This window comes from Podarcis erhardii (genome assembly GCF_964252035.2).
Source record: "Podarcis erhardii genome assembly, chromosome: 8".
NCBI lineage: Eukaryota > Metazoa > Chordata > Lepidosauria > Squamata > Lacertidae > Podarcis > Podarcis erhardii.
In genome coordinates, this window is record NC_138499.1 from 10,591,426 (window position 1) to 10,619,122 (window position 27,697).

General features: G+C 45.2%; 1 protein-coding gene and 1 long non-coding RNA gene across 6 annotated transcripts in view; one reads left to right on the forward strand and one right to left on the reverse strand.

Moving 5' to 3' along the window:
- The window catches only part of LOC309349173, a 688,744-nt gene that overhangs the window by 556,621 nt on the left and 104,426 nt on the right, over window positions 1-27,697 (reverse strand). The window lies entirely within an intron of this gene.
- The window catches only part of ST3GAL1 (ST3 beta-galactoside alpha-2,3-sialyltransferase 1), a 114,322-nt gene that overhangs the window by 52,407 nt on the left and 34,218 nt on the right, over window positions 1-27,697 (forward strand). For 4 of the 5 annotated variants that reach the window (XM_081874604.1, XM_081874605.1, XM_081874606.1 and 1 more), the window contains one exon: window positions 17,771-17,965. The gene's annotated coding sequence lies outside the window, so the exon portion shown is untranslated. Of the gene's footprint in view, window positions 1-16,482; window positions 16,590-17,770; window positions 17,966-27,697 lie in introns of those variants that run through there. The other variant, XM_081874607.1, reaches the window with a different exon arrangement.

A 27,697-nucleotide genomic window follows, 5' to 3' on the forward strand; every position in this document is an offset into this window, starting at 1 on the left:
GGGGCCTTAAAATTGAGCTTTGGGGGAGGGTTATTTGGGGGGAATGCCGAAAATCGCTCAGCCCCTGGAACGCAGCATGCAACCGCTTGCATCGCAACTGCCAATCGCCACCATTAGCCCTCCCAATTCTGCTGCTGCAGCCAATAGCTACCCTCGTCGCGGCAAGCGGGAACGTGATTGGCGACAAGGGCAGCTGTCTATTGGCTGCTGCAGCGGAATCGGGAGGGCTAATGGCGCGATCGGCAGTTGCGACGCAAGCGGTTGCGTGCTGCGTTCCAGTGGGTGAGCGATTTTCGGCATTTACCGCCCCCCCCAAATGATCAAGCGGCCAATCGCCACTTACAATCTCGGGCTCGCGCCAAAAAACATTTGCCCGTCCCCCCTAAGCGCTACTCGTGTATAAGACGACCCTAAATTTTGAACCTCATTTTTGGGTCGGAAAAGCTCGTCTTATACACTGGAAAATGCAGTAAATAAATTGTTATTAAGGAAGTGATTATTTATCTCCTTCCAATAAAGTACAGCGGAAAAGTTGTCCAGATGTAAACAGTTAACTTACCGAACCTCACAATAATTTCATATTTATCTGTCTATTTCTAATAGTATAACCAAATCAGTAATTTTTGATAAAACGGTAAAAACTGCTCTGAAAATTTATTATTCTGGAAACGAAACCTTCATTTGGTTGTAAATATTAAGATTATGCCAGCAAGAATGAGTCTTTCTGTAAAAAAAATGATTTAAATCAAGTCTGACCGATTAGTGATTTAAATTGATTTGATTTAAATCAAATCCACCCTGGGCAAGGCCCTTTGTAAATAGGTACCTCCCTTTTAGATCTGCGGTAATTTACAAGGTAGTTTGGCTTTGGCTGTGTCATAGCTCAGGAGAACCAGGGGTGACAGAATGGTGTCTGGACAAGGCCCAGTTGGAGGCTGTGCAAGAGTTGGATCCGTCGCGCCAGCGGCCTTCTCTCCCTGCTCCGCTCTGCATGCTGGACGCCAGTTGAAGGCTGCGGGCAACCCCTCGGCACCACCATAGAAAGGATGTACAGTGGTACCTTCCTTCTTGAACTTAATCCGTTCCGGAAGTCCGTTCCAAAACCAAAGCGTTCCAAAACCAAGGCACGCTTTCCCATAGAAAGTAATGCAAAATGGATTAATCCGTTCCAGACTTTTAGAAACAACCCCTAAAACAGCAACCATAACGTGAATTTTGCTATCTAACGAGACTATTCATCCATGAAGTGAAAACAATAAACAATGTACTGCAGTCCCACAGTCAATCAGTAGCCGAACTGGGTTCTACACAGTCACAAAAACAAAGATAAAAGTCGCAAAAATGAAAATGCAAAATAAATGTCAAAAAGACAGGCCTCAGCTTACATTCTTAGTTTGCACCATCTAGAAGGCTGAAAAGGAACTCTGGCCGCAGAACATCCTATCCCTACTTAACAGAAGCCAGAAAAAATGAAACAAAATTTTCACCACTGCCCACATTGGGTATTGTTTTTACTTGCTACTATGTTACATGTTTTTATATCCTGAACCGCCCTGTAAACTTAAAAATGAAACTAAAAAATAAATAAAACATGCACATACTTGATCAGATGAAAGTAAACATAAATATCACTAGCAAAGCTGGGAAGAAAGGCTCAGCCTAATTATTACACTAATTATCTGCATGCAGGGAGTTTGAAGTCCATATCGTGATAGTGGTTTCATAATTTTTGACCTGGCGATATATCTCGAGTCATTGTGTGTGCGTGAGCTTACGCTATGCAACAATCACAATGTGGGAAAAACAGTGCCTTTACATAGCTCCACTGTTATTTCAGGCATTGTGATATATCTTGACATTTAGCTGGTGATATACAGTGGTACCTCTTGTTGCAGACACGATCTGTTCCGGGGTGCAAACGGCACCCCGAAAAATCCGCAACTAGAGCAGTGCTTCTGCACAGAGTGCGATAGAGCGCTTCTGCACATGTGTGAAGCGCACAGAACGCTTCTGCGCATGCGCACATGGCTGAACCCAGAAGTATACAATTCCGGGTTTGCTGCGTTCGCAGGCCACAACATGAACCTAACGCAACACGAGGTATGACTGTATTGTGATGTCTTAAGCTTACTCTCCATGAATTTATATAAACCCCGTTTAAAGCCCACCTAAGTGACCACGTCTTTTGTAAGCGAATGCCTTTGCTTAATGCCTGATTCTACCAGTTGTGCAAGCAAAATAACCTTTTGAGTTGCGCTGTCTCTTTTTGCTGTGTTCCACTTGGTTCCTGTCCTTACTGTTCCCTCCCCCTTTTTTTGCATTATGCTTTCGCTTGCTGTTTTGATGTCATCGGCGGTTGGGACTGGAAACCTCATACCAGCCTGTACTTAAATAGGATACAGTGCTTAATTAATACCCTGATTAATTTTTGATGATTAATTGTTCTCTAATCTTCTGCTGGGCTTATTCTTTCCACACACTCTCACTCCGAGCGGAGGTGATGGATCATCTTGTCAAGGTTGAGGTAGTGCCGAATTGATTACAATCTATTTCACTGTGCATCTCTTTAGCGAGGGCAGAATTTTCCTGCCTGTTGTTTTTTTTTTAAAGCGAAATCCAGCTTTTTGTAATGAATGAGGCCGGGTGTTGTCATTTTTAAGCGACTCTGGCAGAGCCTACATCCCTAAGGGATGGTGCATGAAGAGGCAGAAACTGCTGAGCAGGGAAAAGGATACAGAATTGTAGAGTTGGAAGGGAACCCCAAAGGTCATCTGTTCCAGCCCCCTTAATGCAGACACCTCAACTAAAGTATCCGTAACAGATGGCCATCCAACCTCTGCATCAGACCACAGGAAAGATCTATCTGATTGCAACATTCCATCACGCTCTAGTGCGACCAACAAGATGCTAAGACATCAGGCACATGCTCCACAGTAACTGGGAGTAGGGCTGCCCTTGTTCTGTGTTGAGATGTGTCAGGCACTCTGCACTTTCCGGAAACAAAGACCCTTTCGTTTTGACATGCTTTTTCCAGCTGGGTGAATCATAGAATCATAGAATCATAGAGTTGGAAGAGACCACAAGGGCCATCGAGTCCAACCCCCTGCCAAGCAGGAAACACCATCAGAGCACTCCTGACATATGGTTGTCAAGCCTCTGCTTAAAGACCTCCAAAGAAGGAGACTCCACCACACGAAGGAGACTCCACCACACATGTTTGTCTTCAATATTAATTCTGCATTCTTTTCAAACCCATCTTTTACTTGCTTTTCTCGTACTGCCTTAACAACTATCTCCCCCTGCATTTATGGTGCACTTGGAGGGCCACTGTGAGAAATAAGTAAAAAGCTATGCATTCACTGATGATGGTTGATATATTAGGTAAAGATAAAGGGACCCCTGACCATTAGGTCCAGTCGTGGCCAACTCTGGGGTTGCGGTGCTCATCTTGCTTTATTGGCTGAGGGAACCAGCGTACAGCTTCCGGGTCATGACTAAGCTGCTTCTGGCAAACCAGAGCAGCGCACGGAAATGCCGTTTACCTTCCTGCCGGAGTGGTACCTATTTATCTACTTGCAATTGCGTGCTTTCGAACTGCTAGGTTGGCAGGAGCGGGGACCGAGCAACGGGAGCTCACCCCGTCGCGGGGATTCGAACCGCCGACCTTCTGATCGGCAAGTCCTAGGCTCTGTGGTTTAACCCACAGCGCCACCCGCATCCCTTCTGGTTGATATATCAGCCAGTTTTAATTCTGAATGGTTGGTGTTCACCACCCCGGTTCACCCCTTCACTTCCTTCCTTTAAAGTGGATCCTTGTCACTATGGGTAAAAATGAAACACCAGTTTTCGGTGACATTCCCTGACCTTAAACATGCTGAACTTCACTAACAAGATCTTAGCATCTAAAGAGGAACTGCGAGGTACATTAGAAGGCATTTATACTACCTGGTTTCAGGTAGCTCAGGTTCTTTCTTTTGCACTTCATTTGGAGTGCGGGGGAGATGGCCTACTCTCACCTACCTTGTTTGAACGCTTATGCAGCAGGTCAGCCTATGACCTGAAGGGTGCTGCTTCTCTAATATACAGGAATCTATTAGATCATGAAGCTGGTGTGTGTGCGCGTGCATGCTAGAGGCCTTCAAATTGTACCAGAATCAGATTTACACCTCCCAGTTGAAGATCACAGATGGAAGGGTATCTGGACCCCACTCAAAACCATCTCTGCTCGCTTACAGGAGGCCCTCGATCAAAGTCATCCTCTGATGGCACTGGATGCCAGTCAGGCTGGCAAAAATTAATCCCTCCTTTATCCCTTTATGTGGGAAGGGCTGGGGAAAGCTTGGCTCATTTATTCATGTTTGGTGGGAATGCTCTTGCCTTAAAAACGTTTGGAATAGAGCATTCTCCATTATACCCGCAATTCTCCCCCTTTCTCCAAATCCTGCCTTAGCCCTGCTATCTTCGGACATGGACAGGCTCAACCCTGCACCCCAGCAAACTAGCAGGCTTCTTACCACATCACAATTAGCCATAGCTCAATAATGGAAGACCGAGACTGAAATACTCCTGAATATATGGGGAAATAATATATGGGATACAGCAATATCCAGGCATCTCACCAGGCACAAGAGGGCAATTAAAGACAGAACAAATAGAGATATCTTCCAAGAAACATGGACCCCTTTCTTTAACTATGTTAATGGCCAAAATCAAAACCACCTTATACCAACCGCTCAATATTCTCAGTCGAGAGGTTACGTTAAGTAATATGTTTGAATATTGAATGTTTAAGCGTCTATCTAGAGACAATGGATAAAAAAGCACCATTAGATGTACTGCTGGATAAGTGTTTAAAGGTTATTGTATTTGTGTTTGTTTGAAAACCAATGGCACTTTTTTAAAAAAAATAAAGATATTAGCAATATGCAACTCTTGCTCTGCACACTTATCCATCTATCATGGCAGATGTTCTGCCAGTGAAAGTGATAAGCATGGCGTGTGTTTATACATGCACTTTATTCAATCCTTACCCTTAGCATGTATAAATACGCCACCAGAAATTAAAAGAGCACTGTGCCTTAGGTGACATAAAAGTTTTGTCTCAGGTTTGAGCCTCGGGAGACTTTGGGGCTGCAAGACCTGCTTCACATTTGTATAAGACATACGAAGGGTAATGTTGGTGCTGCGGAAATTAAACCCAATAAACACAAGTCCAGTTCATGCTGCAAGAGCCCACAAGGCAATGTGGTCATGTGGTTCTTGGCCAATGGGCCTTCTCCCTGCTAGATGCTTTGCAGATGTTATGTGTAACACTTGGAGGTGAGGGTTGGATATGGGACAGGAGCACCCAGTGAGTGAGATGACAATGACCCCACTCCTTCTTTTAGGATGCCTGCCAGTCCTGTTATTGAACCACAACTCCCATCATGCGCAAAGGATCTAGGGGTCATGGTGGAGCTTAACATTGAGCCAATCGTGTGATGCAGCAGCAACAAAAAGCTAATGCTGTTCTTTGGCCACCTCATGAGAAGAGAAGACTCCCTGGAAAAGCCCCTGATGTTGGGAAAGATGGAGGGCACAAGGAGAAGGGGACGACAGAGGACGAGATGGTTGGACAGTGTTCTCGAAGCTACCAGCATGAGTTTGACCAAACTGTGGGAGGCAGTGGAAGACAGGAGTGCCTGGCATGCTCTGGTCCATGGGGTCACGAAGAGTCGGACACAATTAAACAACAACAACAACAATTCTAGGCTGCATCAACGGAAGTGCAGTCTCCCATTTGTTTGCTTGCTTTTCTAGGCAGAGTGGAAGAAATTGCATTTTTCTTCCTCCTTGGAAATGTAATCAATTACAGACTCTGTGGCATTCAGACATTTCATTGATTGATTGATTGAGTGGGAAATATGGTGGGATAAAAGCCCAGCTGTCACATCTCCTTTTCTGGGAAAAATCTAAAGTGATAATGATGGCTACCGATTTGGATGGCTTTAAAGGAGGATTAGACAGTCATGGAGGAGAGCGCTGCCAGTGGCTGCTAGCCACAATGGCTGTATTCCACTTTGAGAACAGGACACTGGTCTAGATGGGTCTTTGTCCTTGTCTGGCACAACTTTTCTTTCTTTCTTTCTTTCTTTCTTTTTTTAAATAATATTTATTAAAGATTTTCATATATAACAAAAAAAGAAAAACATCCAAATTTAAAACCCTATTTTCATTGGCATCTTTCCAGGACTTCCCCTCCCCTCCCCCTCTTGTATTCCAATTCTTTCAAATAAATTCAACAAATTCTTACCCCAAGTTTTAAAATTATTATCATTGTCCCAATTTAAAAATATTTTCCCATCCCCTAAAATCGACCTGTTCCCTTCCACGAGTTCCCCTCTTTAGTATGCAATACAGATTAGAATAAAAAAATAGAAAAAAGAATAAAATGTAATTTAACACCCTTTGGATTCCAAATTTCCCTCCCCCTTTCCCGGTTGCGTTCCCAATGTCCATCAATGTCTACTGTCATCCTGGAGCTCCCACATCTAAGCCATAGTCTTTCACCAGTCCACTTTGCCGTCTTTTTAATAGTCTTTGCCGTCTTTTGGTCATCTTTAGTTTCGAATGTCCAATCTTGGAAGGAGTCTGTCTCAAAAAGATCCATTTTTTTCCATCCAGATCTTTGTATTTAAGAGTAAAAACTCCAATTTTATTTCTTTAGACCTTTCAGATCTGGATGTCCCAAATGTTCCCACTTCCAACTTTGTCCAGTTCTTGTTATTCTTGTTGTTCTTGTTGATCTCTCTCCTCCTTTCCCCCCCCCCCCTGCTCTCCTGCACAAATGTTCTAATTCCAAAAGCTTCTAATTCCTCTGCAGAGGCTTTGTTATTCAGGAACGAAACATTACGTCAAGTCCCTTCCATTCTTCAATAGATAAATCTATTGTCTCCTTTAGTGTATAGACCTCTGTAGACAAAATAGTGTTCCATTTCTGCAGTTTCCCAGGAGATAAAAAGTCCTATTCAAATTCCATGCCAGCAATACTTGTAGTGTCCCACAGCTCCTCTAGAGGGATTATAATAACTCAGTTTCCTTCCCGATCACACCCAACAGTCAGAGTAACTTATTATTCCTTATTTTAAACAATTTATGTCCAATTTGTAACAAATGTAACCAGCAAAGTCCTCGTAACAAAGTTCTCTTTTTGTTCTTCCGCTTTGACAGCTCCTTTGACAGCTGTCAAAACCTCTATTTCTCCTCTCCCGGCGCTCTCACAGCTCGCTCCCGGGGTTTTCCGGGGGGGGGGGGGTTGCATTTTAATTCACATTCCACTTTTCTCCTCCAGCCCAGTCTTGTAATTTTCCATCGCGAAATTAATGACTTTATCAAAATAAGGTTGCACTCGATCTTAGTTGTCAAATCCTTTGCTTTAACTCCTCTACAACAGGGGGGAGGCTGACTTCCTTTTTGCACCTCCCCCACTCGCTCCGAATTTTTTTTTAAAAAAAAAATTCCCCTTTTTAATCCAAGTTCCAATTACTCACGGGTTATTCTTTTAAGTCCAAATTTTCAATGGAAGAAGCCAGCGCTCTCCGTCGAATGGCATGCGGCTTCGCTCGGCAGGGGAAGCGGAGGACTCACAGCACCACCCCCCCCTGTCACCCGCTCCGCAGCCTTTAAAAAGGCTCCTTCGTGGGTCGGGGGGGCGCAAACGGTGCCCGCCAAGTCACCATGCCCATGGGTTTCAGCGCCCATGGTTTTTGAGGGTCCCCGCGTCGCCGGCGCGGTAGGACCCAGCCCCTGCCGAGCAGGCTCCCTCCAGAGCTCGGAGGGAGTCCGCCATTTGGCGATGGCGCCAACTCGGAAGTCTGTTTGGCACAACTTTTCTTATGCTCTTATGATAACAGCTTAGACAGGTTGACTTTTTTGGAATTTTTCCCTTTCTGGGTGGCTGAAAGAGTCAGGAAAGGGGGTATGAGGTCATCCCATGTTTTTCAAACTCCACTCAGAGATAAGAACCAGCAGAATTTCCTGGACTTGTGTTTCACCACAGCTGCCATTTGATGCGAAGATGAAACTGAGCGAGGGAGAGAGTCGAGAAGCATTTGAAACTCACATTCCCCTTGATTGGCATTGTCAAACACTTGCTTCCAGCTTTTAAGAATGTTGACTCAGCCTTTAATTGGACTCCCGTTCCAAGATCTGAACCAAGCAATGTTTAAGCAGGGAAGAAGTACGCTTACATTACTGGCCACTTAACACATGCCTTTCTTGTGTAATCCTGGCAAAATGTGTGTGCGGAGGAAGAGCTTGTATATTGCAGTGATGTGTCTCAGCAAACAGAGCAAGGGTGGATCTAGACACAGGAAAAAACCCGCTTCTCAATTAGTCAGAAATTAGATGGTTATAACAAAAGAAAAAATCTCTATGGAAAACAGTGCTTTTAAATTTCCTGCTCTCTTGCGCCATCAACTGTCGCATATGTATAGCGCATTCAGATTGCTGTTTCTTTACTAATGTAGCTGAGTTCCAATACTCTCTTTCCTGAATTGCAAAGAAAACTGATTCCAGACTTGAGCCTGACCCTACCTGATGTGATTTATTCGACTTGTACAGCGGTACATCAGGTTAAGTATTTAAGTATTCGTTCCGGAGGTCTGTTCTTAACCTGAAACTGTTCTTAACCTAAAACACCACTTTAGCTAATGGGGCCTCCTGCTGCTGCCGTGCTGCCGGAGCCTGATTTCTGTTCTTATCCTGAAGCAAAGTTCTTAACCTGAAGCACTATTTCTGGGTTAGCGGAGTCTGTAACCTGAAGCGTATGTAACCTGAGGTACCACTGTATGTTGTTTTATACTACAGGGAAAAAAAGCCTTAATGCAATTTCCAATGTGTATAATGCAGTAAAACAACTAGGGATTGCCAATATCTGCTTTCCAACATCGTAATATATTGCCAGCTAAACTTCATGATATTACAATGTCAGAAAAGAGACGGAGAGGACGAAGCTGCCAGTTAGGGGAAATTTAAAGAATAAACATTAATAATAATAATAATAATAATAATAATAATAATAATAATAATAATAATAAACCTCATACACAAACTGTGCTTTAAAACAAACAGTAGATGGATAAATTTTTCTTCCGTTTTTGGTTCCACCAAAAGCTTTCTGACTCCATCACCAAACCTCTTCTTTCCTCCGCTCCCCGGGCCCTGCCCAGATCCATGTATTTTCAATTTCTAGAGCTGACAAGTCAACCTGGCAAAGAGCCTTGGAAAACACTGCCTGAGAAAACACGGGTGCTTCCGCTTAAACCAAAGCAGGTGGCTCAGTCGTAGGCAACTAAAAACACAGCCCAGTGTCATCAGTTTATAAAGGCTGGAGAGTTTGTTTTTCTGCTAAGTAATTGTTTGCTTTATTGCTACTTACACATTCATTTTAATAGGCCATAAACCACAAACTGCAGTACCCACACTTTCTGGGCCTCTGACATGCATCAAGTTGACAACCTCTCTGGTTTAAGCATCGGCGTACAAGATGGGGCTGTAAATCCAGACTATTATTATAGCCAATCTAAGATTTATTTATAATTAATGCCGGAGACCTTCCATCGTAATGCCAATTACTGATTTTCTTTAAAGGCGACGGAGGGATGGTTTGTTTGTTTGTTTTTGCAGTGATTTCTCCAACAGCACAAAGCCAATTCAAGTGCTGTTAAAAAACTGGAGAGAGAGAGAGAAAGAAAGGAGTTTGTTTGTTTGTTTGTTTGTTTGTTTGTTAAGGACCAATTGGCATTTGCAGCAGGAGAAAAGAGGGATCTCCAGTTGCTGCCCAGTAAGGTAAAGGTAAAGGGACCCCTGACCATTAGGTCCAGTCGTGACCAACTCTGGGGTTGTGGTACTCATCTCGCTTTACTGGCCGAGGGAGCCGCGTTTGTCCGCAGACAACTTTCGAGTCATGTGGCCAGCATGATTAAGCCGCTTCTGGCGAACCAGAGCAGCGCACGGAAACGCCGTTTACCTTCCCGCCGGAGCGGTACCTATTTATCTACTTGCACTTTGATATGCTTTCGAACTGCTAGGTTGGCAGGAGCAGGGACCGAGCAACGGGAACTCACCCTGTCACGGGGATTCGAACCGCTGACCTTCTGATCGGCAAGTCCTAGGCTCTGTGGTTTAACCCACAGTGCCACCCGCGTCCTGCCCAGTAACATTGCTAACAATATCCAATTGCTGCCCAATAATATTGCTAAGGCCGGTGTTGGTTTCTGTTTCGGGGGCGCCTGCTATCAGTAAGCTATTTCTGTGACTGAAGTTTCACACTGAATGTGTGCTAAAGCATTGCATGGACATGTTCTGCTCTGCTAGCTGGCATAAGCACGATGCTCCAAACAGCTGCAGGCTATCTCAGATGGGCAATTTCTGGATATATTTTGGGTGCTTCCAGACTGCTGCTGGAGAAGAGCCCATGCAAAGTGCCTTTTCCAGATCTACATCCCCACCGGCATTCGAAATCTGCCAGGTGCAAAATGCAATCGGCCACTTGTGAATAAGTGAAGATACCCGGGCGCCAAGATGGCACCTGATGTCATCTGGAGGTGCATGCCTGGAGATCCTTGGATCTGGACTGTGTTCACACACTGGCAACACATCCTGTAGAATTCTTACCCGTTACATTTTATCTGCACAATCAGAATGAATTTTAGGTACCCCCAAAGTCATACTGGAAAATACGACTTTCAAGCCGCCTGGCTCAAAAATGGCAACCAGGCATTCTGTTTTCGCGACTGTAACTCTGGTTTAAGGAGCCATTTGGCGCCTAGGTTATATATCTGAGTTTCTAACACTGATTGCCAACACATGAGGCCCCTATCAGTCCTATAGTGGGGTGTGTGGAGAATTACAGTGGTACCTCGGGTTACAGACACTCAGGTTACATACGCTTCAGGTTACAGACTCCGCTAACCCAGAAATAGTACCTCGGGTTAAGAACTTTGCTTCAGGATGAGAACAGAAATCGTGTGGCAGCAGCGGGAGACCCCATTACCTAAAGTGGTACCTCGGGTTAAGAACAGTTTCAGGTTAAGAACGGACCTCCGGAACGAATTAAGTTCTTAACCCGAGGTACCACTGTACAGGCAAACCATTGTCTCTGTAACATGAGCCCTGTAAGATGTGGCCCTTGCTTCTACTTAGCTCATTTCCACCTTGCCTGGGAGGCGGGGCCCTGACTTACTCCGACTACAAAAGCTGCTCCTGTGTCACACAGCTTAGTGTGCATGCATGTCTGTGTTGAGATCTTGCTTTCGGGGAAACTTTAGAGAAAGAGGAGTTTCTGCTAGAGGATGCCCCAAGTGGGAGCAGAGAGGCAAGCTTGTCCACGCAAAAGACAGCCTGCTTAGCCATTGTTTGTGAGTGTCGGCAGGCTTCATGAGTGGCTCTGCGGATTGAAAATGTGAGCATGTTTTCTGCTGCTCTTAGGCTGATTGAGATCAATAAGCTCGTTCCGCTGCCTTACTGTAATGCTGTTGCTTTGATAGACTTTGGACTGAATTGTTTAGATCAAACTGTTGCATCTTCCTATCTGTATGTACCTCCCACCGCTGATACCTTTGCAAGTTAGGGTGGATTTGTGTCTGTGCATGATTGGGACACATGAAGCTGTTTTCTACCTTTGGTTCATCTCACTCAGTGTTGTCTACACTGACTGGCAGAACCTCTGCTGGGCTTCAGAGGGATGTCGGGGATTGAAACAGGGACTTTCTCAATGCAACACAGATGCTTCACCAATGAGCTTCCCTACGGCATTCCTTTCATCACAGTTAGGGATATTTTGCTTGCAATGTTTTGTCAGCTTAGAAATTCTGTATTGTGTAGTGATAGTTATAGGCAAATGTCATTTCCATTGTGTATCTACACTGATTATTTGTTTGCTGTTCTTGTGATCCCCTGTCAGAATAATTTGGAAAAGTGGCATGCAAATCGAGTTGGTGATGCTGGTGATGCTGGGATGATAAAGGCTGGTCTTTCTTACAAGAACGTTGGGTTGTATTCAATGAAATCTTTCCACAAACACAGTGGAACTTCCTTTTCCTCCTCCTTTCCCTGCCACCGCCTAAAACTCCTCTCCAGAGGGTCAGGGGATCCCCCAGAGTGGATTTAGCAGGGCGCAGAAGGAAGCCGAAGATCCCTTGCACCCGGCAGAAGTCATTCTGTCTGTGTGGTAATTTAGTTGCATGCAACCCATTGTGAAGATAGCTGCGGTAATGACTCTGGAGTCTAAAAATAAGTGCAATGAAATTATATAGGTTCCCTTTGACCTGTGTGCCAGAAGAGCGAAGTAATGCATACAGAACCTGATCCGAGCTGGCCCCTCTCCTATTTTGCCAACCATCTTGTTCATCGAGTGCCTGGACAATTGTCTATTCAGATCTCGCCACCGCGCTTGCTTTTTAGCAGGTCTCCCCTGCCTGCTTTCGTGCCATGCCTGGCGACGGTGCCAAAGGAGACACAAGAGACTTGGCAAAAGGGCAACTCGGCAGCCTTCCCCCCGTTGCCAGACAAACATCCCACCAACTGCACATGCTGGGGATTCTGTTCCTCTGGCTGCCGAGGCTCAAAACATAAGAGCCTTCCAGCAGTAAATAAAGGAAGGAAGGGAAACGGCTTATGCATGGGAGACATCTGAGAATGCCATGTTAACGTCTTTGGAAGAAATAGCTGCTGCTGCTGCTGCTGCTTTTTAAATCCCCCAGAGGGGTTGTGAAGGGGAATGATTTTAAGCAGGACCAAAAGGGAGGGGATCAAAAGAGCAAGTCAGATGGTGTGTTTGTGTGTGTGTGTGTGTGTGTGTGTGTGTTACTCTCTGATTAGGAACTGGAGATGGAGCAGCAGGTCAGGGCCACTCTATTATTCCCTAAAGCAATTGCGCGCACACACACAAACACACACACATATATACATACACAGTCATACCTCATGTTACATTTGCTTCAGGTTGCGCGTTTTCAGGTTGCTTCCCGTGGCGACCCAGAAGTAATGGAACGGGTTATTTTCGGGTTTCGCCGGTCGCACAAAAGGATGTCACACGCATGCGCAGAAGCAGCAAATCGTGACCCATGCGTGCGCAGACACAGGTTGCGTTCTGTTCAGGTTGCGAACGGGCCTCCGGAACGGATCCAATTCGCAACCAGAAGTACCACTGTATATGTATATATACAGTATGTATATGTATATGTGTTTGCGGTTGTGTGTGTGTGGATAGAAAGATGATAGATAGATAGATAGATAGATAGATAGATAGATAGATAGATAGAATCTCCAGTACGGATACTGTACTGACTGATACACAAATCTCCGCTTAAGAAGGCTTCTTTAAAGAGTAATGTCTTCAGCAGATGCTGAAAACACAATGAAGATGGTGTCTATCTGATGTGGAAAGTATGTGGAGAGCCAGTGTGGTGTAGTGGTTAAGAGCAGTAGACTCGTAATCTGGTGAACCGGGTTCGCTTCCCCGCTCCTCCACATGCAGCTGCTGGGTGACCTTGGGCCAGTCACACTTCTCTGAAGTCTCTCAGCCCCACTCACCTCACAGAGTGTTTGTTGTGGGGGAGGAAGGGAAAGGAGAATGTTAGCCGCTTTGAGACTCCTGAAGGGGAGTGAAAGGCAGGATATCAAATCCAAACTCCTCCTCCTCCTCCTCCTCCTCCTCTTCTTCTTCTTCTTCTTCTTCTTCTTCTTATACATTTCATGTAGGGGTGTTTTACCCTGAACACATGAATTTCTGTTTCCTTAAACTCCAGTTCTTTGTATGTCACTGCCGTGTGAGGCTTATTGGGTTGCATCTAATTAATGATTATTGGGTTGCATCTAATTAAAGCCACCACCTTTATTAGTATTGTCAGTATTATTTTATTGGTACCCCACCCATCTGACTGGGTTGCCTCTGCCACCTTGAGCAGCTCCCCCAAAAATATCAAAAACACAATAAAATATAAACCAATAAAAAACCCTGTACAGAGCTGCCTGCAGATGTCTTCTAAAAGTGTGTAGCTATTTATCTACTTGACCTCTATGGGGAGGGTGTTCCACAGGGAGAGCGCCACCACCAAGAAGGTCCTCTGCCTTATTTATTTCTTTATCACAGTTGCTTTATCTTCTAAGGATCTCAAGGTAGTCTACACAGCATACTCCCCATGTCATCCTCACAACAACCCTGTGAGGTAGGTTAGGCTAACAGATGGTGACTGGCTCAAGGTCACCCAGAGAGCTTCACGGCTGAGTTGAGAGGGATTCGAACTCTGCTCTCCCTGGCCTTAGTCCAACACTCCAAGCCATTACGCCACACTTTATGAATTCATGTCCTGCTGGACTTGATGGGCCATTAACCTCATCCATCAGACTCACCTTATGTTCTTACGGCACTCAGTCATGTCCATTAGTTTCAGTGGGTCTACTCTAAGCAGAATTAGCTTTGGATTCAACCCCTTGCCACAGGATGGGCAGCTGGAGGTGATAACCAGGTTAGACGGCATTTTCAAAAAATTAAAAACAGGGCTATTTAAACTTTTTATACGGCTTTTTATGGTACAGTTTTATGTTTTAAACCACTCTCTTTTTCCAAATGAATAGCGGTATAATAAATAGAGAACACATTGTGAGTTATGACACCAAGTGGAATGTCCGTGTTCTGCCTTGTTTAGCCTTGCTGGTTAGCCCAGTTGGTTAGGCATGGTGCTGATAACGCCAAGCTTCACGGGTTTGATCCCCATATGGGTACATATTCCTGCAGGTGGGACGCAGGTGGAGCTGTGGTCTAAACCACAGAGCCTAGGACTTGCCAATCAGAAGGTCAGCGGTTCAAATCCCTGCCACGGAGTGAGCTCCCGTTCCTCGGTCCCTGCTCCTGCCAACCTAGCAATTCGAAAGCACGCCAGTGCAAGTAGATAAATAGGTACCGCTGCAGTGGGAAGGGAAATGGCCTTTCCGTGCGCTGCTCTGCTTTCCATCATGGTGTACCGATGTGCCTGAAGTGGTTTAGTCCTGTTGGCCACATGACCCAGAAAGCTGTCTGTGGACAAACGCCGGCTCCCTTGGCCTGAAAGTGAGATGAGCACCGCAGGTCCATAGTCGCCTTTGACTGGACTTCGCCTTTACCTTTTTTACCTTGCACATTCCTGCATTGTAGGGGGTTGGACTAGATCAGGGACGTCCAACTCCCAATAGATTGCAATCTACTCACAGTATAAAAAAACTGACAGTGATCTATCTGTTGTCATAAAAAGACTGGCAGTGATCTACCCAAAGTTGTGGAGCTTTTTTTTTAGGAAGCCAAAGTTGTTGGGTTTTTTTTGCTTTTTTGTAAGGAGATTACTGAAGGGCCAGAGATCAACCAGCTGTTGACATGCAGAGGGCCGGGAGGCCAGCTGGCAAGCCCCAGCTGGGCTGTTCCCTTCCAGCCGTCCCGCTGCGAAAACCGCCGGCCTCTGCTCCGACGTAAATCAGTGACCCGGGCTTCAGAGCCAGGGCACACTATCAGCAGATTGAACTGCACACACAGAATAGGCGTGAGGCTTGTGGAAGCATACTACAACTACAGATTTATTAATCATAAATCAGGACAAAGAAACATGTTGCCTCTCTTTCTCGTCTTCTCAGAGAGAATGGGAAAAGCAAAAGCTATACACAAGGGAAGTTCCCAGCAAGCTGTGCTGGAATGTAAACAGACATGTGACACGCAACAGTTCCACACGACTGCTCCTTAAGGTGGAATGGAAATATCAACACCAGGATCTACCAGGAACACCCCACGATTTACCAGTAGATCGCAATCTACCTGTTGGACATGCCTGGAGTCCTTTCCAACTCTAGGATTCTATCATTCTACAATGGTGCCCCACAAGACGAATGCCTCGCAAGACAAAAAAACCCGCTAGACGAAAGGGTTTTCCATTTTCCGTTTTGGAGATGCTTCGCAAGGCGAATTTCCCTATGGGCTTGCGAGTTTTTCCGACTTTCCCCCCCTTCCCCCCCTTTTTCTAAGTCGCTAAGCCGCTAATAGCCGCTTAGCCACTAATAGCCGCTAATAGCACTAAGCCGCTAAGCCGCTAATAGGGTTGCTCCGTAAGACAAAAAACCGCTAGACGAAGAGACTCGCGGAACGGATTATTTTCGTCTTGCGAGGCACCACTGTAAATGAGAGGGGCAGTATACACTAGGATACCAGGTGATGGAGACGAGAACCAGGAGAGAGCTGTTGCCTTCTGTGCCCTTCCGCTTGTGGGTGTCCTCAACGTGTTTGGTTCTGCCACTTTGTGATGCAGGATGGTGGGCTAGAGATAAATCTTCAGTCTGCTCTGGGTCTTGTTTGGGTTGGCAGTGCTGTGCCAGCCTCCAGAGATCAGAGTGGAGGCTGTGCCTTTCCCCTCCTCTGGCTTCACGACATAGCAATTGTTACACAACTCAGCTGCACCATCTTGGCTGCAGGTGGAGGGGGGAGTGTGTAGTATTAGGATCAGGTTGCATTGGCGGGCTAGCAGTTGTGACCATCAACCACTGTCAAAACCCCTGAGACAAGTCCCATCGCCTGCCAAGGTTATAAGGTAGTTGGGACCAAGCCAATTCCTTATTAAGGTACAAGGAAAAGTCCCCAAAACCTGAGCTCTGAAATTCGAGCACCAGGACTGTGAAGAGGCCACAATTCTGTGGCAGCACAGAAAATACACGTACGAGTCTGTGTGCCAAACAGCAGTGCCAAATTCTTTTCCGATGAAAGATGACCCGTCTAAGTTCTGCTAAACGTGCGTGCTAGGATTTTAACTTTTGGACTTTTAAAAAAATGATTTCCTGAATCATAAAGGGATGAACCTTTGCTTAGAAACACTGGGGGAAAAAGGAACTAATTCTTCTCAGTTGTGTAAAAGGTCACTCTGAAATGAAAAGTTGCAATCACCGCATATGTGACACTACTTCTCCTGAGTATTAGCACTTTTAAAAACTTTATGGAACTTTTAAGAACTTTTTATAGTGCCTGGAGCGTCCTAAAGCTGTTTGGAACATTCTAGTAGAATCCAAAAATTTGCCTATATAGAAAGCCTTGTGGGCACACAACTAAACTTCTAAATTTTTAATACTACTTTCAGTGGCAATATACAATATCGCACAAGAACCTTGATTTATTCTAAGCAATAAGAAGTGATGTACAATGTACAAAACACTGTACAAGTATCAGAGAATTTGCAAGCTCCATTTTTCGTGTACATGCTATGCATACTACCAGTGGTTTTTCCAAGTGGTACTCATAGGTACTCAGTACCGGCATCTCTTTTATATGGGCTTTTTAAAAAAGCATGGCACTCACTGCAACAACTTCATGGTGAGTACCAGCACCTATTTTTCTAGGAAAAAAAGGACTGCATATTACATAATACATTATACAGTTACATACACAAAAATAGATTTATTGATTTCGGGGTGACCTATTTTCAAGAGATTTGAAAATGGCAGTTCATTTCTTTGCTTTTTTTGGCAAAAGTTCATCTAACTAAGCTACAGGAACATAAGGTTGTGAAAAAGTTGCACACAGCCTGTGAATTTACTTTGCTTCTTCTCTCCATAGGAAATCTTAATTTAGATCTCCCTTCTACAGGTGCCTTCTGAAATTTCACCAGGCCTATAGATTTCTAAGCTTATTTTCATAGTCAACAGAGACTAGATACTTGCTCCTGATACATGTTTTGATCTTTGCATGCAGTGCTAAATTCCCTACTGTCCACCCCTGCAGATCTACGAAGACCCCCAGTCTGCGCCCACATCACCTCTGCTGCAGAACCGCATATTCACCGGAGAATAGAGCGAAATTGGAGAGCGGCTTTGGCAAAAACAAGGGGAAGAAGCGGTGACCTGCCGTGGTAGGAGAAAATCCATCAACAGTGCGCCCAGTGTTCGGAAAAGCAGCCAAGTGAAAGAGGCTGGCAAGGTAAATAGGACCCTTTGTGTTCTCACAATGCTGAGTTGGATGCAGGTTCAGCAAGCGAGCCTCCGTCCTGGAATCTGCCATGTGGAAAGGGAGGGAGGGGCAGAGAACTGTTGAATGTTAAAGGAGCAGTCCTTCCCCGGGCAGAGATTGCAAAATGGCCAAAAGGAAAGTAGCAAGGAAGAAGAGTTTTAGCTTTAGCAAAAGAACCTCTCCAAATCCAGTCCACTTCTGCCTCTTCTACCTCCAGAGCTCAGTCCGCCCCCTTCCTAGGACCCATGGCTTTAAAATTGGGGGTGGGGGTGGGGAAAACTGATTCGAGGAGGATTCACCATCGATCTACTCAAGTGGTGCCCGCAACAAAATGTTGCAGCGTGGAGTCATCCTCCTGTTCAGGATTCTAGCTAGCCACGTTGCCCTTTCCCAGAGCCATCAATCTCATTTTTTTTGTCCGCACACAAACACAAAGTCAGTATCCTGTGACCACTCCAGGCTCCCTGGAGGCCTCTGTAGGGGAGACAGGATGGTGGACCAGCCTGCTGGCTGGGGCTGGTGGGAGCTGGAGGGCACCAGGTTGGGGAAGCCTGAGCCAGATGAGCCTTTGGGGGGTTATACCCAATACTAGTTGCACTTAGCATTGAAAGACGTGGCCATGATTAACTTGGGACCCATTACTTTGAATGGGTCTACTTGTGAGTAGAATTTAGTTGGATGCAGCCTTTGGTTTGATCCAACAGGGCTCTCCTTACTTTCTTAGCTTTCCCTGTAGCCACTAGCATAGTTCCCAATCCTAAGGATCCTTATCTTAAGTCATTTTTCTTCAACATAATACAGTGTGTCTGTTGTCAACTGACTCCCATATAGGAAGAATTTTCTGTGGTGGCTAAGTGCCAGGCAAAAGCATTCCTCTTTACCCAGGCCTATGGCTATTAAATCATCTATGGCCTGTGTAAGGACTGTTAGGATGATGATTTTACTATTCGGCTGTGTGTCATTATGTTTTGTACTATGTTTTTGTCACTGATGTTCTGTTAAGTGTTTCTATAATGTTGTACAACACCTTGGGATCTTTTGAGAAAGGTTGGAATACAATTGTTGTTGTTGTTGTTGTTGTTGTTGTTGTTGTTGTTACACACGGAGACATATAAAATTTAGCACCCAACAAAACTCTCCCTGAACTAACCTTCCACCTTCATTGGGCCAGGTAGATTTCCCTTTCTGCTGTGGACATCTCTCACTTGGACTCCCATTTGGGGGAATGGTATTCCATGCTAGCCCTACTCAGAGCAGAACCATTGAAGTTAATGGACACGACTAGCTTATGGTCATTAATTTCGGCCAGTCTCCTCATGAGTAGGACTCAGTTGCAGGCAGCTTTTTCTCCAGTGCTCCTGCAAACATTAATCAACACATTATTTTTTTAAATTCCTTGTGTGCGGCATTTCAATTAAAGTCTTTCTTCCTCTAATCTGTGCCTGTATGAATACAAGGTCCTTGGAAATCTTTAACTGTGTGTGTGTGTGTGTGTGTGTGTGTGTGTGTGTGTGTGGCAGGAACTTTTCCTGTCAAAACAGAGATGGCACGCATTACCTTCATGCTTTGAAGGAAAACAAAAATTGGCATCTATCACAGCAGGCAAAAGGACCCATTTTTTTATATATATTCCTTTTATTTTAATGTCCACACATTTTCCCTTCCCTGAGATCCCTCACCAACAACAAAGTTATCGCCATCTACCTAATTCAGCATTAACATTTTTAATATGCTTTGGGATTCGCAGCCAGGAAGCCACACTGGGGGCTTTGTGATGTGCAAATCCCCTTTGAATGTGACTCTCAAATGTATTTCCCCATTTCAGATAATGCCATGCCTACTGCTTCTCTAATGTATGCTAATCTGGTTTTTTTAGAATACCTCCCACGTGGTGAGCAAAAATCGTAGTAGCAGGGGGATCATTGAGTGGCGGCCTTAGGGAAATAATCTTCCCACCCACCCAATAAAATCTTTGCAGAATTAAATCATGAGAAAGCCCCTCCTTCCTATCGTACCCCAAATACGCACACCAAATATGTATGCATACCAAAATTTTATTTATATATATATTGATGCAATTATGTGTGCAGTGCAGAAATGGGACAGAGAGTCTTTTGTTCTCCCTCATTCAAAATGCTGAAATTTGGAGCCATTCAACTATCATGTTTCCGTGTGCTGCTCTGGTTCGCCAGAAGCGGCTTAGTCATGCTGACCACATGACCCAGAAGCTGTCTGCGGACAAATGCTGGCTCCCTCGGCCTATAGAGCGAGATGAGCACCACAACCCCAGAGTCGTCCGCGACTGGACCTAAAGGTCAGGGGTAAAGGTAAAGGGACCCCTGACCATTAGGTCCAGTTGTGGCCGACTCTGGGGCTGTGGCGCTCATCTCGATTTATTGGCCGAGGGAGTCGGCATACAGCTTCCGGGTCATGTGGCCAGCATGACTAAGCCACTTCTGGAGAAACCAGAGTAGCGCATGGAAATGCCATATACCTTCCTGTTTATCTACTTGCACTTTGACGTGCTTTCAAACTGCTAGGTTGGCAGGAGCAGGGACTGAGCAACGGGAACTCACCCCGTCGCGGGGATTCAAACCGCCAACCTTCTGATTGGCAAGTCCTAGGCTCTGTGGTTTAGACCACAGCGCCACCCACGTCTCTAACGGTCAGGGATACCTTTACCTAAATACCATTGATAGGCTGTCAGTCCAGAACAGGACATCATAATAAGAGGTGGGAATAATTTAGGGCTGGTGTGGGGAACTTGTGATGCTTTGGGAGTTGGCAAACGACAACTACCACCACTACTATCTCTGGCCAGCCAATGTAGGCATAATAATAATAATAATAATAAGAATAATAATAATAATAATAATAATTTATTTGTATCCCGCCCATCTGGCTGGGCTTCCCCAGCCACTCTGGGCAACTTCCCCCCCCCCCCAAAAAAAATACTCTAATGCATCAAACATTAAAAGCTTCCCTAAACAGGGCTGCCTTCAGATGTCTTCTAAAAGTCTGTAGTTGTTGTTCTCTTTGACATCTGGTGGGAGGGCGTTCCACAGGGAGGGTGCCACCACTGAGAAGGCCCTCTGCCTAGTTCCCTGTAACTTGGCTTCTCTCAGTGAGGGAACCGCCAGAAGGCCCTCGGTGCTGGATCTCAATGTCCGGGTAGAATGATGGGGGTGGAGACGCTCCTTCAGTTGAGCTCCTTCAGTTGAGCATAGTTGAGCTAGATCATGGGTAGGCAAACTAAGGTCCGGGGGCCGGATCCAGCCCAATTGCCTTCTAAATCCGCCCGCGGATGATGCAGGAATCAGCGTGTTTTTACATGAGTAGAATGTGTGCTTTTATTTAAAATGCATCTCTGGGTTATTTGTGGGGCATAGGAATTCGTTCACATTTTTTTCTTTCCAAAATATAGTCCGGCCCCCCACAAGGTCTGCGGGATAATGGAGTGGCCCCCTGCTGAAAAATTTTGCTGACCCCTGAGCTAGATTGACCAATAAGTGTGATTCAGTATATGGCAGCTTGCTATGCTCCTGTTTTCTGGGGTATTTCATTTATTTCTTCCCCGCCCCCTCCTAAGGATTAGGTTGTAACTCTTGTCCCAGTTTAGCAGCATAATATTTCGGTTTCCAAGTAGCGAGCTGTTGGAGAGCTTTTCAGTGGAACTTTAGAGCACAAGAGGGCAAGGAAAGGGTTAGAGAACCCAATAAATAGGAGGAGAGATCAGATAAGAGTCTCTTGTAACAAAAGGGGAGATGGAGAGGAGTAAAACAAGCTAGCTGGAAGCTTAGATAAGCACTTTCTGTCTCTGATGCTCCGCTTACATAACATCCAGCGTTTCCTTGCATCTTTGGCCTCTGCTGCACTCCGTTATCTGTCCCGTAACTGATGGGCAACTTGAGTTTGGAAGTTAATAACAAGCTCGCTTGGAAGTAGCATGTGTGCCCCTAGATTTGGCCTGCAGAGGTACGGCTCGGGAGATTAAGCACAGCATATCTGGAAAGGGCAGGTTGGAGATGTGGGTTCGGATTGTGACATCTTCTGCACTGCGGTGGTACGTGGGACTGTTTACGAAGAAGGATAGGGGGAACGGCCTTATTTTCATGCACAACTTTCCCAGGTCAGTCCCCAACATCTCCATTTAAAACTGTATTTTTTAATTATTATTTTTAAAAAGCAATTTTATTGAAGGTTTTTAACATATTAAGTCCTAAAATCCAAACACGTTTATAAAAAGCAATATATCCTAAAAGAATAATAATAATAAAGGAAAAGAAAATAGAATACTGCAAAACACAATTATATATATAAAAAGAAAAAGAACAGATAAGAAAGAATTAAAAAACAGAAAAAGAGACCCTTTATCTCATTTACATCATATACAGTGGTACCTTAGTTCTCAAACTTAATCCGTTCTGGAAGTCCGTTCGAAAAACAAAGGGTTCCAAAACCAAGGTGCACTTTTCCATAGAAAATAATGCAAAATGGATTAACCCGTTCCAGACTTTTAAAAGCAACCCCTAAAACAGCAATTTAACATGATTTTTACTGTCTAATGAGACCATTGATCCATGAAATTAAAGCAATTAACAATGTACTGCAGTCACGCAGTCAGTCAATCAGTTGCTGAACTGGGTTCTACACTGTCACACACAAAAAGAGCCACAAAAACGCAAAATAAATAGCAAAAACAGACACACCTCGGCGTAACACTCAAAATAGGAGTGTGGCACTCAAAATGGAAGCATAACACTCAAAACGGAGCACGTTCGGATTCTGAAAAAAGCTCATTTCCGGATTTGCAGTGTTGGGGTTCCAAGTTGTTTGAGTACCAAGACGTTTGAGAACCAAGGGACCACTGTCATATAAAAGAATAGAAAAATAGCTAAACATTATCTGTAATAGCAATTATTCAAGATGTTTAACACACTCCAGAGTAGTTTCTACTCCTCTGCAGGATGTAACTTTCCCCAAATTTCCCTCCCAAGCCCGACCTTTAACTTTTCGTCAGTCGGAAAGCTGAGTTTTCAAGTAGCAAGGAAATGTCTCTGCCCTGGGCCTTAGGGAAGGACGGTAGCTCAGTGGTAGAGCATCTCTGCCTTGAAAGCAGAAGCTCCTGAGTTCAAATCTCAGCACCTCCAGGCGGCACTGGGAGAGACTCTGCAAGAAACCCTGGAGAGCTTCTGCCAGTCAGTGTAGGCAGCACTAAGCTCAATAAGCAAGTGGTCTGATTATATATAAGGCAGTTTCCTGTGATCCTGTGTTTGACCTCCAAGAGCCATTCCTGCTGCCTGGCCTAAGCAGACCAGCTTAGTAGGTGTACGTGGCACACACTGAACCAGATTAGTCTCTTTCCCCCCTGCTGTTCCGAATGTGAGAGCATCCAAAGTCCTTTTGCTGCCAAGGCGCCGTGCCTGCCAAATGGGTGTACGCAGCAGGCTGCAAATTTGAGATGCTTCTCCCAGGGGCTTGTGCTAATGCGTTGGCTTTGTCCTTTTATCTCATGGGTGCAAGGGAGACAGAGGAACAGATGACACGCAGTATTAGGGCTGGCTTAGTAGATATCGGCAGCCTGGCGTGCAGATGGCCTTCCGTCAAAGTTGGGCCAACACGCCCTGCAGGAAAGTGGTGTTTTTTTTAAAAAACAACATTAATGCCCCAAATCGGAGCATGACTCAGCTGGCGAGGTTTGCTCTGGAGGTCTTTGGTTAATTGCCAGGTGTTGGTGGGTTTTTTCTCTTGCCAACCCAGGCTGGCACTGCATGAAAATGGAAGTGAAGAGCTGGAAAGGATAAAGGAGTCAAGGTGGGTGACACCCAGTTCATGGACCAAACAGATGCCAAAGTTACTTCTGCGTGGCTTTTTCGCCCTCTCAACATAATTGGCTGGTTTCCAGAGGGCTGCTTGCAACAAGATTTCTTCCATTGTGTGTTAGGAAGGAGACGCATTCTTGTGAAAGAAGCTTGAAGCTGTGGGACTGGTGAAAAGAGGCATCATTTAGATATAAGAACCAGGATCAGGCCCAAGGCCCATCTGGTCTGGGGGCCTGGTCTCACAGCCGGAAGCCTTTGGGAACCCCATAGGCAAAACCCAGAGTACAACAACTGTCTCTCTACTCGCGATTCCCAGCACAATACGGGGGTACAATGCCTCCAACAGTGAGGTCAAACATAGCCACTGGCATGGAGCCATTTCTCCTGTGTTAAATGCCACATGTGTTTATGTCTCTAGGAAGCCATAACCTCCAGCCATCTCCATCAAGTGACTGTAACAGTGTTCAAAATTAGCCAGGCACCAGACACATCTTGCACCTGGCTGTAGGCCACTTACAACCAAGTGAAGATGCCTGGGTACCAGGATGGCGCCTGACACCGCCACCATCTGGAGGTGCGTGCCTGGGGATCATTGGATCTTGACTATTTTCACACACTGATACCATATCCTGTAGAATTCTCTCCATTATATTTTATCTCCACAATCGGATTGAATTTCAGGAACCAGAATGCTCTTTCTGTGCAGCTTGAGCAGGAGCAGTGAACATTATAGCTAATTGATTTAGCTTGTCTTCATTTACCCTACCCAGCTGCCCTGCTCACAGTCGAGAAGAATATTCCTAAGTTATGAATGGCCCGTGTCACCATTAAGCAAAAGAGGTTGGAATAGGCCATTATATATGTGGACAGACCCTGGATCAAGTGATGCTTCTTCTTGAAGTTTCCAAAGCTCTTCACCTAGCTCAAGGTTGTCCTTTGTTTAACTGAGGATCAATCACAGTCAGTCCATCATTTGAAAAATAAGAATTTAGAGCTGTCTTGCCCCAAATGGCAACTAGACATTCAGTTTTGGCAACTGTTGTGGCGATCACACAGGGTCCCCGGACTTTTCACCGTCTAGTGATCCCTGTGCCACCACTTTATTTCCTACTGCCACCACCCAGGCCCTACCTGGTACAATACTGAGTCCAGTCAGGTTTAAATTGGAACATAAACTTTTGTTTATTTATTGCAGTTTAACAAGCATGTGGTTCCATAAACGGTATTGGTCCATTACAATCATGGGTTGCCTATCCAGACCTATAACTTCCGCTACCTGCTCTCACTCACTAAACCACCTTTCAGATATTTACTTCTCTTCCTAGCCCCTAACTGTTCCTGACTCAGCTTATTTCGCTACACTAACTCAATCTCCCCACAGGCTCTATCCCAATTCACTCCCACTCCAACCAACCACCCAACAAACTCCCCCTTCGCCCCTCCCAGAGCTGGTTTTATAGTCCCTCTGACTCCACCCCCCTGGGTTCTGATTGGGTAACTTGTTTAACTATTTCACCTCCAGCACTCTCATATGTTAATGTCACAACTGTAACCTTGGTTTAAGGAGCCATTAAGTGCCCAGCTTATATATCTAAGTTTATAACACTGTACTGTAGCCCCAAACATTGAAATGGGCCTGTGGGGGAGGGATATGTCAATCCCTTTCCTTGCAGTTAACGTAAGAAGATAAGGAATATTCTTCTGGATCAGGACATTCTAGGATCCTGACCAGACGCTCCTAGGAAGCTCACAAGCAGAACCTGAGCACAACAGCCTTCCCCCCCGCTTGCAATTCCTAGCACAGTGGAAGTTGAACCTAGGCATCTTGGTTGGTGGCCTTATAATTCAAGAATGTATCTAATTCCCCTCTAAAGACATTCCCACTTGGCAGCCACAACTACTTCCTAAGGAAAGTGAATTCCATAGATATTCGAAGCTGCTTGAGATAGAGTTGGACAACTGGTCCATTTCGCCTGGGTATTGCCTAGATGCCCTGATTGGCAATCCAAAAGATAGACAGGCTGAAATGACTCATGCAGAGTGGCAGATCTTGCTGTATGTATGGGGGGCCCCAAGCCTCGACTGCCTGCTGCAAACTGGTTTCATTTACAGATAAAACTGCGAAAGAGAAGGGGGCGGTTTTGTTGCTGTGTCCTGAGGGTGCAGAATGTCTGCTTTCCATTTAAATTTCTCCAGAATCCTTCTCGGAGCGTTAGAGGGAAGAGAGGGTGGCCATTTATTTCATCTGACAGCAACAGACCCGCTGAGCTCATGAAGAATAAGGGCATGCCAGCTCTCCCATGTTCGGCTTAAATTACCGGCGGGAAAAGAGCCTTTTATCCAGCTAGCTGGTCTAAGCCTGTTACGAGGAGCCTGTACACTGATAAGATGCGATAACCATTGATTTACTCAAACGGTTAACATCTCGGATGCTCGGCGCATAATTCTAAAAGCCTTTCAATCCTCTTCATTGTGATGAATGAGGCTCTGCCAGTTCCTGGCCCCGATACGTTGTTCCAGGTCAAAACCAACAGCGGAAAAGACTTGCCAGGGAATTTATTTTTATTCTGGAGCAGGAGAAGCAAAACGGAGTTGGCTCTGAGGTACCGCTTAGCATGGCTGTTTTTCACGTTGTTTACCAGGAGACATTGGGTGGGGGGTCCCCTCCATCTGTCAGGCAGCAAACATATAAGTGATAAATCAGTTAGATACACCTGTAAAAAATATTTGGATATATTACTGTTATTATACCGCCCTTCATCATAGGGCAATTTACAATATAAAAATACATAACATAATAGCAAACAAAACAAGAGCTCATCCATCCTACGCACAGTTTAAAAGGCCTTAGATTGTTTAAACAGCAAAGGTTTGGGAGAAGAGGAACTTTCTTTCGCTGGTGCATAAAGATATGTAATGAAGGTGCCCGAGAGTCTTCTCTGGGGAGAGCATCACACAAACGTGGAGGCCCGTTCTTGTGCTGCCACCCTCTGGACCTCTCGTAGAGAAGGCACATGAAGAAGGGCCTCAGATGATGATCCTTGAGGTACTGTGGGGTGTCCTTGATTTGAAAAATCATTTCCTGCCATTTATAGCCCAGCTTTCATCCAACATGGAACCCTGGGCAGGGCACATGTAGTTCCCAAGTGGTCATGCATCCAGGCTTTGACCAGGCCAAGATGTGCTAAGCCACATTGGTGGGGTGGCCACATGTGTCTTGAGAGCATAATCTGCGGCCAAAGAAGCTAGTGAATACCTAGTCTCTTTGTTGTTGTTGTTTTTGTTTAGTCATTTAGTCGTGTCCAACTCTTTGCGACCCCATGGACCAGAGCACGCCAGGCACTCCTGTCTTCCACTGCCTCCCGCAGTTCGGTCAAACTCACGCTGGTAGCTTCGAGAACACTGTCCAACCATCTCATAGAATCATAGAATCATCTCGTCCTCTGTCGTTCCCTTCTCCTTGTGCCCTCCATCTTTCCCAACATCAGGGTCTTTTCCAGGGAGTCTTCTCTTCTCATGAGGTGGCCAAAGTATTGGAGCCTCAGCTTCAGGATCTGTCCTTCCAATGAGCACCCTAGTCTCTTACTGCAGCCTAATTAAAGGAAGGAGTTTCTGAAGCAAAGGACAAAAGCCTCCGGTCAGATTTTGTTTTAATATGAATGAACTTACAGAATGGGATTCATGCCTTGATATGAATCAGTGTTGTGCGTGGCTCCTTTCATGTCAGCAGAAGACCCTTCCGCATCTTACGACACTTAGGTAAAGTGCCAGCTACACCAAACCTCTTCCAGCCACCAAATCTGGTGAAATTATGGGACTTTAAAAAAGTAACAGGTTAGACCTCTGGAAGATGATCTGGACCATGCATGACAATGGGAGA